Below are 8,060 nucleotides of genomic sequence, written 5' to 3' on the forward strand. Positions count from 1 at the left end.
CTGCCCCGGCTTGAACTAAATGGTGCTCTTCTGTTAGCAAAATTAATTTCAATAGTTCAAACCCATCTCAAATTAAACGATCACAAAATGTATCTCTGGTCAGACTCAGAAATAGTTCTAGCATGGTTGGAAAAACCACCCTATACTTGGAAGACATATGTATCGAATCGCATATCTCAAATCTTAGACTTAGTTGGCTCAGCAAAATGGCAAAATGTTGCAAGTGCAGATAACCCAGCAGATCTTGGGACAAGAGGTTGCAAACCACTTCACCTCACCAGCACTACACTCAGGTGCAACGGTCCTACATGGCTAACAGTATCACAAGAATTCCGGCCAAAATCTCCTGCTTGGAATATCATACCTCCGGAAAGTCGGAAAATAGAAAATTTTCATATCACTCCAGAAGAGAATGATATTCTCCACAGATTTTCATCATTTCCTCGAGCACTAAGGGTAGTCGCTTATATGCACAAATTCATTCATAAACTTAAACAAAGGGCGAAAAGAATATCAAACGATTCTTACATACAACTAACATATTCCGACTTGCAACATGCCAAGGTCAGTCTAATCTTGTATACACAGACTCGTAATTTCAGCAAAGAGAAATCAAAGTTGTTTGAAAAGTGACCTCTGGAAGTTCACTTCTCGTCTTAAACCCATTCCTGGACGCTAAGGGATTAATACGGGCAAATGGAAGACTAGCCAACTCCAGCCTTAGTTACAACGAACGTCATCCCATCATTATCCTAGAGAAATCCCGTTTTACTTACTTATTTCTAATATATCTCCACCAGCTTACACTGCATGTTGAGCATCGCTTGATGCATCAAATGGTCCGACAAGAGTTTTATATACCGCTACTAAAGCCACAAATTAAGATAACCATTTTCATGTGTAAACGGTGTACTATGTACAAGCACAAGATGCGTACGCAGATCATGGCAGCCCTACCACCTGAACGTTGCAACTATGCTTTACCCTTTACCGTCACTGGGGTTGATTTTGCTGGAGCTTTCCAGATAAAGGCCTCAATGCTAAGGTCTTCTTCAACTCTAGACCTATCTCACCACTATCGCAAGATCCCTCCGACTTCACAGCCTTAACCCCAGGGCATTTTCTAAAAGGAGCACCCATTCTGGCCATATCTGAGCCTTATTAAACAGATGGGAGCGAATTAAAATTCTCCATCATGATTTCAGCCGCCGATGGAAGGAAGACTACATAAAGGACCTTCATAAGAGATACCGGTGGAAAACTCAATAAAAGGCACCAAACTTGAAAACTGCGTCCTTATACAAGACGATTGTCTCTCTCCTACAGAATGGCGACTCGGCCGCATAAAACAACTTCATTACGGTTCCGACGATCATGTTCGAGTAGTTGATCTCCGCACCCAAACCGGAACGCTGACCAGACCGCTCGTCAAATTATGCTTTCCACCAACCGCCGAAGATAAAGAAACGTAAAACCGAAACCGCAATGTTAATCAATCTATAAATCGCTAAAACATATAAACCGCTTACCAAATCGAAACATCGAATAACATAAAACCCCACAAAAGACCTAACATAAATGTCTGATATAAAATAACATCCTATTCAAGCCACATATCGTGGCACAAATGTCCATATTATTGTAAATTTCACAATATATTACCAATATCACCATTTCTCTCACAGAGTAATATGGACGTGGATATGGCATCATCCTCAACGCCAACCATGCGTTCAGCAGTTTCCGCTCCTCGCTCTGAAGCTGCCCCAATAGCAGCACCCCGGACCACCACTGCACCGGCAGCGCTTCGAACAACGACAGGCTCCACCGCGACAACGGCTCCGCATCAAAGCACGCCAGCATCACCCGCATTACCAGCGGATCTGCAACGAATTCGATGTCCATTATGTCGCCGCCCGCATCGGCTATCGTACTGCGGTATATTTGAAGGCATGCCGCCGATGCAACGTCGTAGCACAGGCGCACGGGAATTGCCTGAACTGCCTGACAACTTGCCACGGAACTCAGGAGTGCCCATCACATAATCGTTGCCAAATCTGTGTGCGGGCTCATCATACGCTGTTGCACCGCACTACCAGACGCGACTCCGGGCGACCACCGGCTCCTCGCACCAGCGGTAACGTCAGGCGTTCTCAAAGAACGCCTGTGACGGCTTACCGCCGGCGTGGACCCTCTCCAGCAGAATCTCGTCCCTGGCGCCAAAACCGGACAACATCAACACGGCGCCATCAGCTTAGGCCGCAATCCCGGCGGTCAACAGGCCTCAGCAGCGTTGTAGCTACGCTGCAGCGGGATGGCTAAATGAGTAGCGACGTCGCATCAGATTTACATCATTTCACCACACCGAATCACATAAACACACACGCACGCACATGCACCAAAACACGATGACGTTCTACATTCTAATTAGAACAAAAGGAAAAGAGAAAGGCTCTCGCGCACCTTTGTTCGTTACGACGTCGATCGATCAACATCTCCGCTTTTCACAGCATCGCAGCATAGCGGTTCACTTTCGCTACCCACCTTTATAATTATTATTATATATATTTAAAGTTTTTCAATTTATATAAAAGTCATTTTATAATAACTTTCAACATTGTATATATGTACATATATATATAATATATATTTAACGGGATTAAAGCTATTGTTTAGTAATTTTCTCATCATTTTATAATAATAACTTTAAGTGAATCTTTAAGGAAATACAAGTTTTATAACGATTCTTTGGAATTCAGTGCATTTTTCCTTTTAACAAAAGTGTGAGTGGCCTAAAAGGTGAGTTTGTTGTACACATACAAAGAGCATAACTTGCTCATTTATTACTTTAACCAAGTTAATACGTATGTTTTTAACCATAATAAAATCTGTACATTTAAAAATATATACATACGCATATACATATCTAAAATTTAAAGATCATTAAGTTCTCTTTTCGCGGCTCCTTCTCACTGCGAACATATATATGTACATACATATGTATATGCGGCGCAGTTATACAAATTATATACATATACATACAAACAAGTGAATTTGAGAAAATTACCTGTGGTCGGTTAATTCTCGTGGTTCTTTTGTACGAACATATACACATATGTATATACATATAAGTACATACGGGAGCATATAAATATATACCTACAATATACATATACTGAAAAATATACCCCATCGACAAATGAGGTACAAATTATTTATAACAATAAATATAACACAATAGGTTTTTTATAACATACTTAAATATTTGTACAAAAGTGTATTGTTTCATATGTAGATACGCATATTGATTCAAAGTCCACATTGGCACATTGGGTTTTGATCAACAAAACAAGCAGGATTGTGTAAGAAACCAAAGCGTAATACCTATGTACATACATGTATATGTACAAAGTGCAGTGATCTCTAAAACGAGCGCTCATTAGCACATGATAAATAAAAGATCCACCTATAGGTATACCCTATAGGACATTTGGACATAAAATATATATAAAACAAATATATATAGAAAAATAAAACATATAAAATTTTTCCGGTCATCAATAAATAATTACGCTCTAAAAGCACGTTACGAAACCAAGAGAATATTGGTCGCCAAACAAGTAACGATATTAATGAATTTACCAAAAATTCAGAAAGAAACAAGTGAAAAATTCATAAAACCTCAATCCACTGTTTCAAATTGTTTGTCGGTTTTATCAACACAGAATATTGCCACACACAATTGGGATCCTATTCTGGTAAACATATCGCTCTCAACAAGAAGAAAATGCCCAACGTGGCAACAAATGAAAGACTTCTTAACTACCCAATACGAAATTGCGGAAAGGGTAGACAAAACAATAGTCAGAACTAAAAACTTTTAACATGACCTAATTCGAAGCTTCAATAGACCCCAAGCCGGAAGCAACAATCATTTAAATAGAAGTTTATTCAAAACACAATCGTTCACATCTGAACAAAATAAATACACGTCAAGCGAACCATGTACAGGAGGGCATAAACTAAAAACTTGCGAGAAGTTTAAAAAATTGAACGTCAGTGAAAGGAACAACTTTGTCAAATCAAAAAGATTTTGTACAAACTGCTTGTCCTACTCACACAATCCTAATAATTGCGAAAGCAAATTAAATTGCTGATATTTCCAGGCATCATTCTATGTTGCAACTCAATAACTTTCCCAACACACCTCAAAGTAGCGCTTTCTAAAAAATAAAGCTACGGGTTTAGTTGCAACAGCAACTCCCGAAACAAAATATCCCGAAATTTACCAAGAAACACCATGCTGTTCAAAGGCATTAAAAACTCAAACGCTACATAGCGAAAATCAAAGTAGTACCAATCGGATAAGTGCCTTCAAGCAGAAGCCATAGTCTTACCGCAAGTTATCAACATGCTTCCAAGCTATCATTTGCATAGATAGCAAACATTGGCAAAAAGTTACATACCTAAAGCTAGCAGATGCCAACTGCAACACCCCCGCTCAAATAGACCTTCTATTAGGATGCGACCTTATATCGCAAATTATACTAGAAGGTGTTGAAAAAATTTAAAAAACTATTCTAGCTCAAAATACCCTATTCGGTTGGATAATAAGTGGACTAGTTATGGAACCAGTCACAGCAATGACCACTCTCGCACCTCTGCAATACAGCAGTTTTTAAGTATGGAAAAAAATCTACTTAAGAATGGTGAGCTCAAACAAGATTACGATGGTTTCTTAGAAGAATACCTCCATTTAGACCACATGGAGGAAGTAAGTCCATGCGAAAAAATCATACAAGGCAAATATTACTCATTCTACTTGCCACATCATGCAGTAGTAAAGCCTGACAAAAAAAAACAGCAAATGTTAAAGCTGTCTTTAATGCCTCCAGATCCACTAGCTCGGGGAATTCCCTAAATTATATTCTATTTACGGGACCCACACTCCAACCAGATTTAATGCTCTTCTTATAAAATTGGAGTATATACAAATACGTTTTCAATGGGGATGCCGAAAAGATGTATCGACAAATACTTGTGCATAATGATGATCAAGATTTTCAAGGAATTTATTTCCGAAAATCTGCCAATAGTCACCTATGTGACTTTAAATTGAAAACAGTTACCTGTGGCGTAAACTGTGCCCCATATCTAGCCATTCATAAACAGCACGAACTGGAAGAAAACACAAAGTCAGAATTTCCTCTGGCAACACAAGTCTTAAAAACGATACACCGATAAACCGCCAAATTTCTCAAAAAATATACCAAACGACCATTTGTTGGATACTAATTTAATTATATTCGAACAGGAAAGTACAATCAAAACACTTGGCATCCAGTGGAATGTGATATCAGAACAGTTTTCATACACTACTGAGTCCATATCCGCATTATCCGCAATAACGAAGAGGCGGATTTTATACTCGGTGGCAAAACTTTTCGACCCCGCAGGATGGCTTTCACCAATTATGATACAAGCAAAAATTCTGATTTAAGAATTATGGCTAGACGGAACCGATAGGGACGAACAAATGAAACCACTTCGCCTAGAAAACTGGTCCCAGTTCGCTAATAATTTGACCGACATTTTGCAGATGCAAATTCCACGGTGAGTAAACTATTTCCCCGAATACAAAGTGGTACTACACGGCTGCAGCAACGCCTCCGAAAAGGCATACAGTGCCACTTTATATGTGGGCACACAATGCGATACCGCAACTTCAAGCCAACTACTAGTGGCCAAAGCAAAAGTTTCGTCTATAAAAACGCTAAGTATCCCATGACTTGAACTCTGTGGCGCTCTGCTACTAGCAAAACTAGCTTCCATGATGCAGACCAACATGGCGAAATATAAATTATATTTTTGGTCCGATTCCGAAATAGTTCTAGCCTGGTTAGAAAAGCCACCACACGCGTTGAAAACCTATATTTCTAAACGATCGCCTCAAATACTTGACCTAGTAGGACCAGCCACTTGGCGACATGTAGCCAGTGCTGACAACCCTGCTGATCTAGGTACAAAGGAGTCAAAACCCCTGCATATCGCCACCACCACCCTCTGGTGAAATGGCCCACGATGGTTAACAGAATCTCCCAATTCTTGGCCACATTCGCCCATGCGCAAGATACTTGCCCCAGAAAGTCGAAAAATCTACACTGATCATGCAACACTGGATGACACTGACATCCTTGAACGACTTTCGTCATTCCCCCGAGCCCTCCGGGTAGTCGCCTATATGCTCAAGCTTTTAAAGCGGCTTAAACTTTAGGTTAAAGAAGCCACTTACCTCCATTGCAATGCATTGACGCACCAAGACTTACAAAAAGCAAAGGTTGATCTTATGGCATCAACCCAAACGCGAGTTATGTGTACACTATCATCCCAACCAGACACCACATAACAAAATATTGTAAATTGGACAAAATAAAAGAGTAAAGAAAAACAAGTAAACATTACAAAAAAATGAGATAACAAGTAGAGATAAAGAACATAATGCAAATGCATACAAACATGGTTTGGTCCTTATGTTTGACTGTAATGATAACCCAGACATTATCGGGTAAACCACACAATCATGTTTGTTTGTATTCAATAGAAAATAAGATTACATTTGACAAATATTAAATATAAATATTCACAAGGAAATAGATTAAGAAAATTGTAATCACTTTAGTAGTTATATAATCACAGAACATTATTTGAAAAAAGAAGAAGAATAAAGTATAATGTCACAGAAGTAACATCGTCGGCATTTTTATTAATCCGCTCGAACAATTAAAACTCGCGCTACATCAGCCCCGACATGTCATTCCTAAGAGAATCGAAGCCTATTAATAAAAAAAATTCTAGACACGAAGGGTTTGCTTTGCGCGAATGGCCGGCTCGCAAATTCAAGCCTCTTCATATCCTATAATCATACCAGAGAGGTGCCCATTTACCACTTTATTTATCAGTTATATCCGCGTACTAATGCTCCACGCCGAACATCGCCTCATGCAACATATGGTCCGCTAAGGGTTGTCTTCAAGCCGAAAATCCCTCACGCAACACATGGTCCGCCAGGAAATTTATATTCCCCGACATAAGCATAAAATATGAGAACACAGATTATTGCAGCCATTCCACTGGAAGACAAAAGCAGTACATCCTGAGCTTTGTATTAATTTGACAAAGACGGCTTTCCATCAAACAACAATTTTTACAATAAGCCACTCACAGTCCTTACACAAGATACCTCATATTTCACAGCCAAAACTTCCGAACGCTTTCTCAAAGGAGCACCCATTCTGGTTTTCCCTTAGCCAGGCGTGGTGTCGGTATTCTTATTAAATCGACGGGAAACATTTAGAATTCTCCATAATTATTTCAGCTGCTGGTGAAGAGATGAATACATAAAGGATCTCCGCAAAAGATATCGTTGGAAGACTACTCAGCAAGTGTCAAGACTTGGAGATTGCCCCTACCGAATGGCGGCTTGGTCGCATAGAATAGCTACATTACGGCTCCGACACATACGAGTCGTTGATCTGCGTAAATAAAACGGAACGCTAACCAGACCGCTCATAAAGCTGTGCTTTTTACCAACCGCAGGCAATAGCGACACATCAAATCGCAAACAATCAACCGATATTACCACAATAAAATAAACTAATTAAATGAAAACAAAAAACCGATAAACACGCCAATAAGAACCGTTCAAAATAATAAAATACGACGATTCATTCGTGCCACATATCCTGGGACGATCACCCAAGTGGGTTTGTATGACAGATATGTATCGGGTGATTTTTTAAGAGCTTGATAACTTTTTTTTTAAAAAAAACGCATAAAATTTGCAAAACCTCATCGGTTCTTTATTTGAAACGTTAGATTGGTTCATGACATTTACTTTTTGAAGATAATTTCATTTAAATGTTGACCGCGGCTGCGTCTTAGGTGGTCCATTCGGAAAGTCCAATTTTTGGGCAACTTTTTCGAGCATTTCGGCCGGAATAGCCCGAATTTCTTCGGAAATGTTGTCTTCCAAAGCTGGAATAGTTGCTGGCTTATTTCTG

General features: G+C 39.5%; 1 pseudogene; it reads left to right on the forward strand.

Moving 5' to 3' along the window:
- The first annotated feature begins 1,691 nt into the window (after positions 1–1,691).
- Positions 1,692–7,859, forward strand: LOC120767538 (annotated as a pseudogene).
- Positions 7,860–8,060: the final 201 nt, after the last annotated feature.

This window comes from Bactrocera tryoni, chromosome 2 (assembly GCF_016617805.1).
Source record: "Bactrocera tryoni isolate S06 chromosome 2, CSIRO_BtryS06_freeze2, whole genome shotgun sequence".
In the NCBI taxonomy this organism is placed as follows: domain Eukaryota; kingdom Metazoa; phylum Arthropoda; class Insecta; order Diptera; family Tephritidae; genus Bactrocera; species Bactrocera tryoni.